At 40.3% G+C, this 9,644-nt stretch overlaps 1 long non-coding RNA gene across 1 annotated transcript in view; it reads right to left on the bottom strand.

Annotated features, from left to right (window-relative positions):
* The window catches only part of LOC138968159 (uncharacterized), a 6,915-nt gene extending 2,160 nt beyond the window's left edge, over window positions 1-4,755 (bottom strand). Inside the window, exons 1-2 of the long non-coding RNA XR_011456090.1 lie at window positions 4,523-4,755; window positions 1,134-1,249 (exon numbers count right to left, since the gene is read on the bottom strand). This is a non-coding gene — a long non-coding RNA (uncharacterized lncRNA). The remainder of the gene's footprint in view (window positions 1-1,133; window positions 1,250-4,522) is intronic.
* Between the last annotated feature and the right edge of the window lie 4,889 nt (window positions 4,756-9,644).

The following is a 9,644-nucleotide window of genomic DNA, read 5'->3' as shown; positions in this document are numbered from 1 at the left end:
TGTGACCATAGACCAAATAGCCTGGACCGCCAACTCGTCACGTGACCCTTCGAGGTTACGACTCTCGACTTTCAGGGGCGCGTCGCGTCCGGTTTGAAAGGCCAGCGATTCGAAGACAGTGAAAAGAAAGCACGCTCCAGTTATTTGTGACAATGGGAGGTGACAATGAACTGGATTTTCCAAAACTCCAAACTAAACTTAACAAAACTCATCGAAAAACATGTTCCATATGCACTTTTGCTGAGTTTATTTTAGCATTTTCAGAACTTACCTCGGCAACTTCGTCCATGGATATCACGCCCCCCTGTTTTCTGAAAGGCTTGTAAGCGTAGGTTCCTAACTGCGAGAGGCCGCTACCTCGTAATAGAGAGAAAGAGCCGGAGAGTGAGCTAGTTGGCGGTCCAGGATAAATGGTCTATGTATGTGACGAAGCGGAAGGATGGGCGTATCCCATGCTGAAGCGTGGTCAGATCTGAGACAGAAGCTGAACTGTTTTCACAAGGCGGATTTTGTTTGTTTGTTTGTTTGTTTGTTTGTTTGTTTGTTTGCTTAACGCCCAGTCCACCTCGAAGGGCCATATCAGGGCGGTGCTGCTTTGACATAATTATAACGTGCGCCACACACAAGACAGAAGTCGCAGCACAGGCTTCATGTCTCACCCAGTCACATTATTCTGACACCGGACCAACCAGTCCTAACACTAACCCCATAATGTCAGACGCCAGGCGGAGCAGCCACTAGATTGCCAATTTTAAAGTCTTAGGTATGACCCGGCCGGGGTTTGAACCCACGACCTCCCGATCACGGGGCGGACGCCTTACCACTAGGCCAACCGTGCCGGTACAAGGCGGATTGGGCGTTTAAGAAGAAGAAGAACAACAACAACAACAACAACAACAACAACAACAACAACAAACAACGTATATATAACAGAATTGTGGATTTGATTATAAAAAAGGACCTATGAAGAAGGATGCTCCCCGCCCTTAAAATTAAAAAAAAAAGGTAATACAATTGAGGTAAAAAATAATAAAAATAAAATATATAAAAAAAAAAATTTTTTTTAAACCGTATATACCAAGCAGCAGGTCGTGGAACGTTAGGGTTTTGTTTTTTGACAAACAATGCCTTACCACGATGGCTTGGTCCACGATGACGGTGTAAACTCTGTCGCTGATGAGAAGGTAGAACGGGTCATCGGCTGGTCCTTGTCGATCTACGTACTCCGACACCGCCCTGCCTCGAAACACTGCATACAGGGACAAAAATGTCCGAAGATACTGACAGCTGATACTGTTCCAAAATGAAGAGGAAGAAAAAAGAAGAAGAAAAGAAAGAACAAGTCGCGTAAGGCGAAATTACTACATTTAGTCAAGCTGTGGAACTCACAGAATGAAACTGAACGCACTGCATTTTTTCACAATGACCGTAGTCCGCCGCTAGTGCAAAAGGCAGTGAAAGTGACGAGCCTGTTCAGCGCGGTAGCGGTTGCGCTGTGCTGCATAGCACGCTTTACTGTACCTCTCTTCGTTTTAACTTTCTGAGCGTGTTTTTAATCCAAACATATCATATCTATATGTTTTTGGAATCAGGAACCGACAAAGAATAAGATAAAATTGTTTTTAAAACGATTTCGGAAATTTGATTTTAATCATAATTTTTATATTTTTAATTTTCAGAGCTTGCTTTTAATCCAAATATAACATATTTATATGTTTTTGTAATCAGAACATGATGAAGAATAAAATAAAAGTAATTTTGGATCGTTTTATAAAAAAGTAATTTTAAATACAATTTTCAGATTTTTAATGACCAAAGTCATTAACTAATTTTTAAGCCTCCATGTTGAAAATGCAATACCGAAGTCCGGCCTTTGTCGAAGATTGCTTGGCCAAAATTTCAATCAATTTGATTGAAAAATGAAGGTGTGACAGTGCCGCCTCAACTTTTACAAAAAGCCGGATATGACGTCATAAAAGACATTTATCGAAAAAATGAAAAATATGTCTGGGGATTTCATACCCAGGAACTCTCATGTAAAATTTCATAAAGATCGTTCCAGTAGTTTAGTCTGAATCGCTCTACACACACACACGCACAGACACAGACACACACACATACACCACGACCCTCGTCTCGATTCCCCCTCTATGTTAAAACATTTAGTCAAAACTTGACTAAATGTAAAAAACACGCAAAGAAGCTAACACACAAAAACAGATTAGAATAGGAACAAGAGACTGCAGGTAAGAATAACAAGAACAAGTTAAATTAAAAAAAATAACCAACAAACAAAGAAACAAACAAACAGACAAATCAGAACGTTTCATGCCACCTTAAATAACCAACAAAGTCAGAAAAACAAGTCGCGTAAGGCGAAATTACTACATTTAGTCAAGCTGTGGAACTCACAGAATGAAACTGAACGCACTGCATTTTTTCACAATGACCGTAGTCCGCCGCTTGTGCATAACGGAGTAAAACTGACGAGCCTGTTCAGCGCGGTAGTGGTTTCGCTGTGCTGCATAGCATGCTTTTCTGTACTTCTCTTCGTTTTAACTTTCTGAGCGTGTTTTTAATCCAAACATATCATATCTATATGTTTTTGGAATCAGGAACCGACAAGGAATAAGATGAAATTGTTTTTAAATCGATTTCGGAAATTTAATTTTGATCATAATGTTTATATTGTTAATTTTCATAGCTTGTTTTGAATCCAAATCTAACATATTTATATGTTTTTGGAATCAGGAAATAATGTAGAATAAGATGAACGTAAATTTGGATCGTTTTATATAAAAACAAAATTATTACAATTTTCAGATTTTTAATGACCAAAGTCATTAATTAATATTTAAGCCACCAAGCTGAAATGCAATACCGAAGTCCGGCCTTCGTCGAAGATTGCTTTCCAAAAATTTCAATCAATTTGATTGAAAAATGAGAGTGTGACAGTGCCGCCTCAACTTTTACAAAAAGCCGGATATGACGTCATCAAAAGTATTTATCGAAAAAAAAGAAAAATACGTCCGGGGATACCATTCCCAGGAACTCTCATGTCAAATTTCATAAAGATCGGTCCAGTAGGTTGGTCTGAATCGCTCTACACGCACAGACACACAGACACACAGACACAGACACAGACACAGACACACACACACACACATACACACACACAGACATAAACACACACACACACATACACATACAAACACACACACACACACACACACATACACACACACACACACACATACACCACGACCCTCGCCTCGATTCCCCCTCTATGTTAAAACATTTAGTAAAAACTTGACTAAATGTAAAAATTAGAAAGTAATGATACGTTTCATGCCACCTTAACATCTTACAGACCGTAACTGAAGCTAGGCAGTCATTTCTCATCTCCTCGTTAACATTCGTCTATTGGGTATGTTGTTTGATCACTTTAGGGACCTGAATATCGATCAACTCGTAAATTGTCGTATCTTATTTAAACGTTGCATTACTTAATGTGTATGTAACTATTTTGCACATCGAGCTTATATAGGTATCACCTTATAACCCGAAGTTTATATTCTAAAATGATCATTCTTTGTTCAATCAGGTTAATTTGAACATTCAGGTTAAAAACACATTCCTTCCCGTTCCCGTGTAAGCCATTAGGTTAATCAACATATGATCTGTCCAGGCTTTCATCCCGTGCAAAAGGGCGGGGATGTAGCTCAGTCGGTAGCGCGCTGGATTTGTATCCAGTTGGCCGCTGTCAGCGTGAGTTCGTCCCCACGTTCGGCGAGAGATTTATTTCTCAGAGTCAACTTTGTGTGCAGACTCTCCTCGGTGTCCGAACACCCCCGTGTGTACACGCAAGCACAAGACCAAGTGCGCACAAAAAAGATCCTGTAATCCATGTCAGAGTTCGGTGGGTTATAGAAACACGAAAATACCCAGCATGCTTCCTCCAAAAGCGGCGTATGGCTGCCTAAATGGCGGGGTAAAAACGGTCATACAGGTAAAAGCCGTGGGAGTTTCTGCCCATGAACGAACAAACAATCCCGTGCAAAAAGAAAAACAGAAACAAACAAAAATAAAAAATCCACTTGAAAGTTATATGAAAGTTTCCATCATCATTATTTTCCACGGGAAAGATTGGATTGGATTGGATAAGATTTACAGTCCAGTGAGGTTACCCTCATGGTACCTATCTTGTAAATCACATAAATATTGTTCAGGCGTATAATCTTCTTCTGCGTTCGTGGGCTGAAACTCCCACGTACACTCGTGTTTTTTGCACAAGTGGAATTTTACGTGTATGACCGTTTTCACCCCGCCATTAAGGCAGCCATACGCCGCTTTCGGAGGAAAGGCGTATAATTATAAGCCTATCCCACGTAAAAGCCCAGATAGATATGTAACAATTTCCATGGGCTTTTATGGGAGAAGATAGGTAAGTTTAATTTAATACTTAAAATCAAAAGTAAAATAAAATAAAAAGATAACCTTATCGAATCATCCTTGTTCTTACCTATATCATATCCACAGAATCGCCGAGGACCGTTGTCCTGACCACAGCTGCATCCGCCGCATCTTACTACGCATGCGCAGATAATTGAAATCACGAAAAATGTGGATTTCATTCTTCTTTGGAGTATTTTTTTTCAATAGGTTTTTAAAATCTGAATAAAACAACCCGAACAAGTGTCTGCTGTATTGTTGAAATGGTTATCCAGACTGCTGCAAAATGTAGAATGAAGTTGTTTGTTGGAGTTCGCATGCGCAAATGGAACCACGCCGTGGGGTGCCATTGCTGCCCTTTTCATGGCTCTGTGAACCTCTTTGAACACAGGACTCTGGTTTAGCTGCCTTAATGTAATAAAGCGGCTATTAGATTTCCCTGTGTCTCTTTGGATGTTTGTCCGCCCACGACAGTTTAGACTTGTATATCTGGTACTCTTGGGTCAATTGAGCTCCAATTTGTTGAGTAGCTTGTGGGGCCTAGGGTATGTGCAAAAAATTAGGTTCCTAACTTCAGTCAAACTTGAGATATTAGCTTTACACGCCTTTACGCGCCGAGCCAGGGAACTTTTTTTTAAAGGGTTTAAAATGAGGATGCGCGTCTCAATGTAACACTTGACGTCGAAGAAATGTGCTAGTGAGACTTGAGACCTTTTTTTCACGAAGTATGGGTGCTTTTACAAAGCATGGGTGTGTACACTAGTCAGATAATATATATTTTTAATTCATTTCAGTTGTTTTCAAAGACGTTTTCAATTTAATTTGAATGTGTACGTCAACGCGTACGTCTGCGTTTTAAACATCTTAACTGACACCCCGACAAGGCGGCTCAGTTAAAGGTTTCACATTAGGACGCGTGTCTCGACCTAATACTTGACGTCGAAGAAAATATGCTCGTCAGACCTGGGTTTTGGCGTTGATGTTATGTCTCTGATGTTATCAAGATTGACTACTTCGTTATCCCTGCGTCGTGTCTGGCTGGCCGGCTGGCTGGCTCCTAGTGTGTTTGTCCATCTGCCCGGTTGTCAGCATATATTTCAGTTTAGTCTATAGGTCTTTGTACTTTAGATTTCATCGCCTCTGTTCTCGATTTTTAAAGACACTCTCGCTCTATGTCATATGACCGCTACAGAGAAATAACTTGTCATTACTTCGGTTCAGAATATGCACCAGATTTTAATCCCTATTTTGTTGTAAGGTTTGAACTTCGAGCTCCTGTGGAAAATAAGCTGAAAATAACTGAGTGTCAGCGTTTTAACTTGCGTTTAATGGTAACATTTGGGGGCAGTTCCATAAACTCTAGCGCAGCGGGGACTTCCGCCGAAACTTTGAGTTTACTGGGACCCCCATAATGTCATAATTATTTTCCTCGTCCTATGCAAAGGTCGACTGTTGTGCGTGTGTTGTTGTGTGCGTGTGTGTGGTGTCCAAAATTCAGAGCAAACAGATTTAAATACATCCCACAAATGTACTTTTCAGTACACTCAATCTTTACATTTAGTCAAGTTTTGACTACATGTAAATGTTTTAACATAGAGGGGGTATCGAGACGAGGGTCGTGGTGTATGTGTGTGTGTGTGTGTGTGTGTGTGTGTGTTTGTGTGTGTGTGTGTGTGTGTGTGTGTGTGTGTGTGTGTGTGTGTGTGTGTGTAGAGCGATTCAGAGTAAACTACTGGACCGATCTTTATGAAATTTGACATGAGAGTTTCTGAGTATGATATCCCCGGACTTTTTTCATTTTTCGATAAATGTCTTTGATGACGTCATATCCGACTTTTTGTAAAAGTTGAGGCGGCACTGTCACCCCCTCATTTTTCAATCAAATTGATTGAAATTTTGGCCAAGCAATCTTCAACGAAGGCCGGACTTCGGTATTGCATTTCAGCTTGGTGGCTTAAAAATTAATTAAAGACTTTGGTCATTAAAAATCTGAAAATTGTAATTAAAATTATTTTTTTATAAAACGATCCAAATTTACGTGCATCTTATTCTTTATCATTTTTTGATTCCTAAAACATATAAATATGTTATATTCGGATTAAAAACAAGGTCTGAAAATTAAAAATATAAAAATTATTATCAAAATCAAATTTCCGAAATCGATTTAAAAACGATTTCATCTTATTCCTTGTCGGTTCCTGATTCCAAAAACATATAGATATGATATTTTTGGATTAAAAACACGCTCAGAAAGTTAAAACGAAGACAGGTACAGAAAAGCGTGCTATCCCAATAAACATGCCAGAACTGGGCCACTGCTGGCTTTTTGCTGGCAAGTTTGGTACCCAATAAACATGCCAGAACTGGGCCACTGCTGGCTTTTTGCTGGCAAGTTTGGTAAAGCTGGCCATAAAAAACCCAACACTGGGCCAATTATGGTTTGCCAACAAAGGCCCAGTTATGGCTTGCCATCACTGGCCCATCTCTGGCATTCCAGTAATATTGTGGTTAGATCTAGTATCTTCTTGTTCTTTTCCTCCGTTGTCGGTCTTTTTATATTTAGTCAAGTTTTGACTAAATATTTTAACATCGAGGGGGAATCGAAACGAGGGTCGTGGTGTATGTGCGTGTGTGCGTGTGTGTGTCTGTGTGTGTGTCTGTGTGTGTGTGTGTGTGTGTAGAGCGATTCAGACTAAACTACTGGACCGATCTTTATGAAATTTGACATGAGAGTTCCTGGGTATGAAATCCCCGAACGTTTTTTTCATTTTTTTGATAAATGTCTTTGATGACGTCATATCCGGCTTTTCGTGAAAGTTGAGGCGGCACTGTCACGCCCTCATTTTTCAACCAAATTGGTTGAAATTTTGGTCAAGTACTCTTCGACGAAGCCCGGGGTTCGGTATTGCATTTCAGCTTGGTGGCTTAAAAATTAATTAATGACTTTGGTCATTAAAAATCGGAAAATTGTAAAAAAAAATAAAAATTTATAAAACGATCCAAATTTACGTTTACCGTATTCTCCACCATTTGCTGATTCCAAAAACATATAAATATGTTATATTCGGATTAAAAACAAGCTCTGAAAATTAAATATATAAAAATTATTATCAAAATTTTTTTTTCGAAATCAATTTAAAAACACTTTCATCTTATTCCTTGTCGGTTCCTGATTCCAAAAATATATAGATATGATATGTTTGGATTAAAAACACGCTCAGAAAGTTAAAACGAAGAGAGGTACAGAAAAGCGTGCTATGCAGCATAGCGTAACCACTACCCCGCTCTTCTTGTCAATTTCACTGCCAATGCCGTGAGCGGTGGACCACGAGTATACGGTCTTGCTGCGTTGCATTGCGTTCAGTTTCATTCTGTGAGTTCGACAGCTACTTGACTAAATATTGTATTTTCGCCTTACGCGACTTGTTTCAACTTTCTTCTGCTGGACGTTTGAGTCAGTTCGCAAAATATAATAGACTTTAAGAAGTCGTCCTCTCTGTAAGAAAGAATCTGCGCGCGCGCGCGCGCGCGCGTGTGTGTGTGTGTGTGTGTGTGTGTGTGTGTGTGTGTGTGTGTGCGCCCGCGCGCGCGGTTGTGTGTGTGTGTGTGTGTGTGTGTGTGCGCCCGCGCGCGCGGTTGTGTGTGTGTGTGTGTGTGTGTGTGTGTGTGTGTGTGTGTGTGTGTGTGTGTGTGTGTGTGTGTGTGTGTGTGTGCCTTTTTCCTTTCTTTGTGTGATTGAGTTTGTTTTGTCTCTGTCAAAAGAAAAGCACCATAGGCATTAAAAAAGCTTACTTGTAACCAAACAAATTGCATCTTGTGAATGTTGACATTGAGTATGTGTCTATTCACTCCAGGACAAAGATGTGTGCAAGTGTCTGACTGCCCAACTGGATAAGATGCAGCTCGCCTGGGTCTCAGTTCCTGATAGAAACGCAAGAGAGCTGTCCGAGACAACGTAAGCTTCGCAGGTTAGATCAAAATACATATTCCTGTTGACCCCTTACTTCTGCTTGGCATTTTAGTCAGTTCAGAAAATATGATAGATTACAAGAAGTCGTCCTCTCTGTGAGAATGCCTCTGTGTGTGTATGTGTGTGTGTGCGTGTGTGTGTGCGCGTGTGTGTGTGTGAGCGCGCGCGCGTGCGTGCGTGCGTGTGCTGTTTGCTTGCATGCCTGCGTGTATGCTTGCGTTTGTTTGGTTGTTTGGGTGTGTGTGTGTGTGTGTGTGTGTGTGTGTGTGTGTGTGTGTGTGTGTGTGTGTGTGTGTGTGTGTGATATGGAATAATGAATTAAAACCAACAAAACTCGTTTGCTTTCATGTTTCAAGAGGTGAACGGCAGGAGGACTTGAGAGTTTCAATGGCTTACCGTAGGCTACGACGTCAGGACAAAGAAAAGAAGCGTTATCTCAACGTTGCGGATGCGAACAGAGAAATGACAGAATCAAGACAATCCTACGCAGGTTTACTGGGAAGTGAACAAGAAACATTCCTGCCTTTGGTCATCATGTCTCGAGTGTGAAATTTAGAACGCTGTACAAATAAAATAAAACAGTGAGCAACTGAAAACAAAGCGTACGTTTCTGTAATGTTTCGGTAATGAGTCGTTGCTGTTTGGAAGCTTTACATTTGTTTTGTTTTTAATATATATTACTGTATTGTTGTTGTGCCCGCTATAACTGCGTTGATGACGATATTCTGTCAAAACCACTGCCTTTACTTGCCAGATAAGTTACACGACAAATGTGATTAGCATTTCAATTGCATTTTACTGATGAACAGCTTGACAGCATTGCCCTTTGCTTTATTTGCGCACGTCTTGCCGCCAGCATGGGTTGAAAAGTCCATTGATGTGCTGTGTTTTGTTATTGTTATTACATTCACAGTAAAAAATGACAAAACAAAGCATATTTATAGACTTCTAACAACCACCTATGGGCTAACAAGACTGTGCAGATCGAGTACATGAATAGAGCCGTCATTCTATCCGAATCAGTGGTATTGGTATATTTCCTGCAACTTATTGGCATTTTGCTGGCAATGGTAAAGACAGAAATATGGCATTTTGCCGGGCCACAACTGGCCCGGTAATTTCAGCAGGTAAAGGGCCATTAACGGGTGAATATATGGAAAAAAGTTTTTTTTATATGGAACTAAAAACCTGCAAAATGCTGGCAAAATGCTGGCGAAATGCT

Source organism: Littorina saxatilis, linkage group LG6 (genome assembly GCF_037325665.1).
Source record: "Littorina saxatilis isolate snail1 linkage group LG6, US_GU_Lsax_2.0, whole genome shotgun sequence".
In the NCBI taxonomy this organism is placed as follows: Eukaryota; Metazoa; Mollusca; class Gastropoda; order Littorinimorpha; family Littorinidae; genus Littorina; species Littorina saxatilis.
This window is presented reverse-complemented; position numbering and strand designations above follow the sequence as displayed.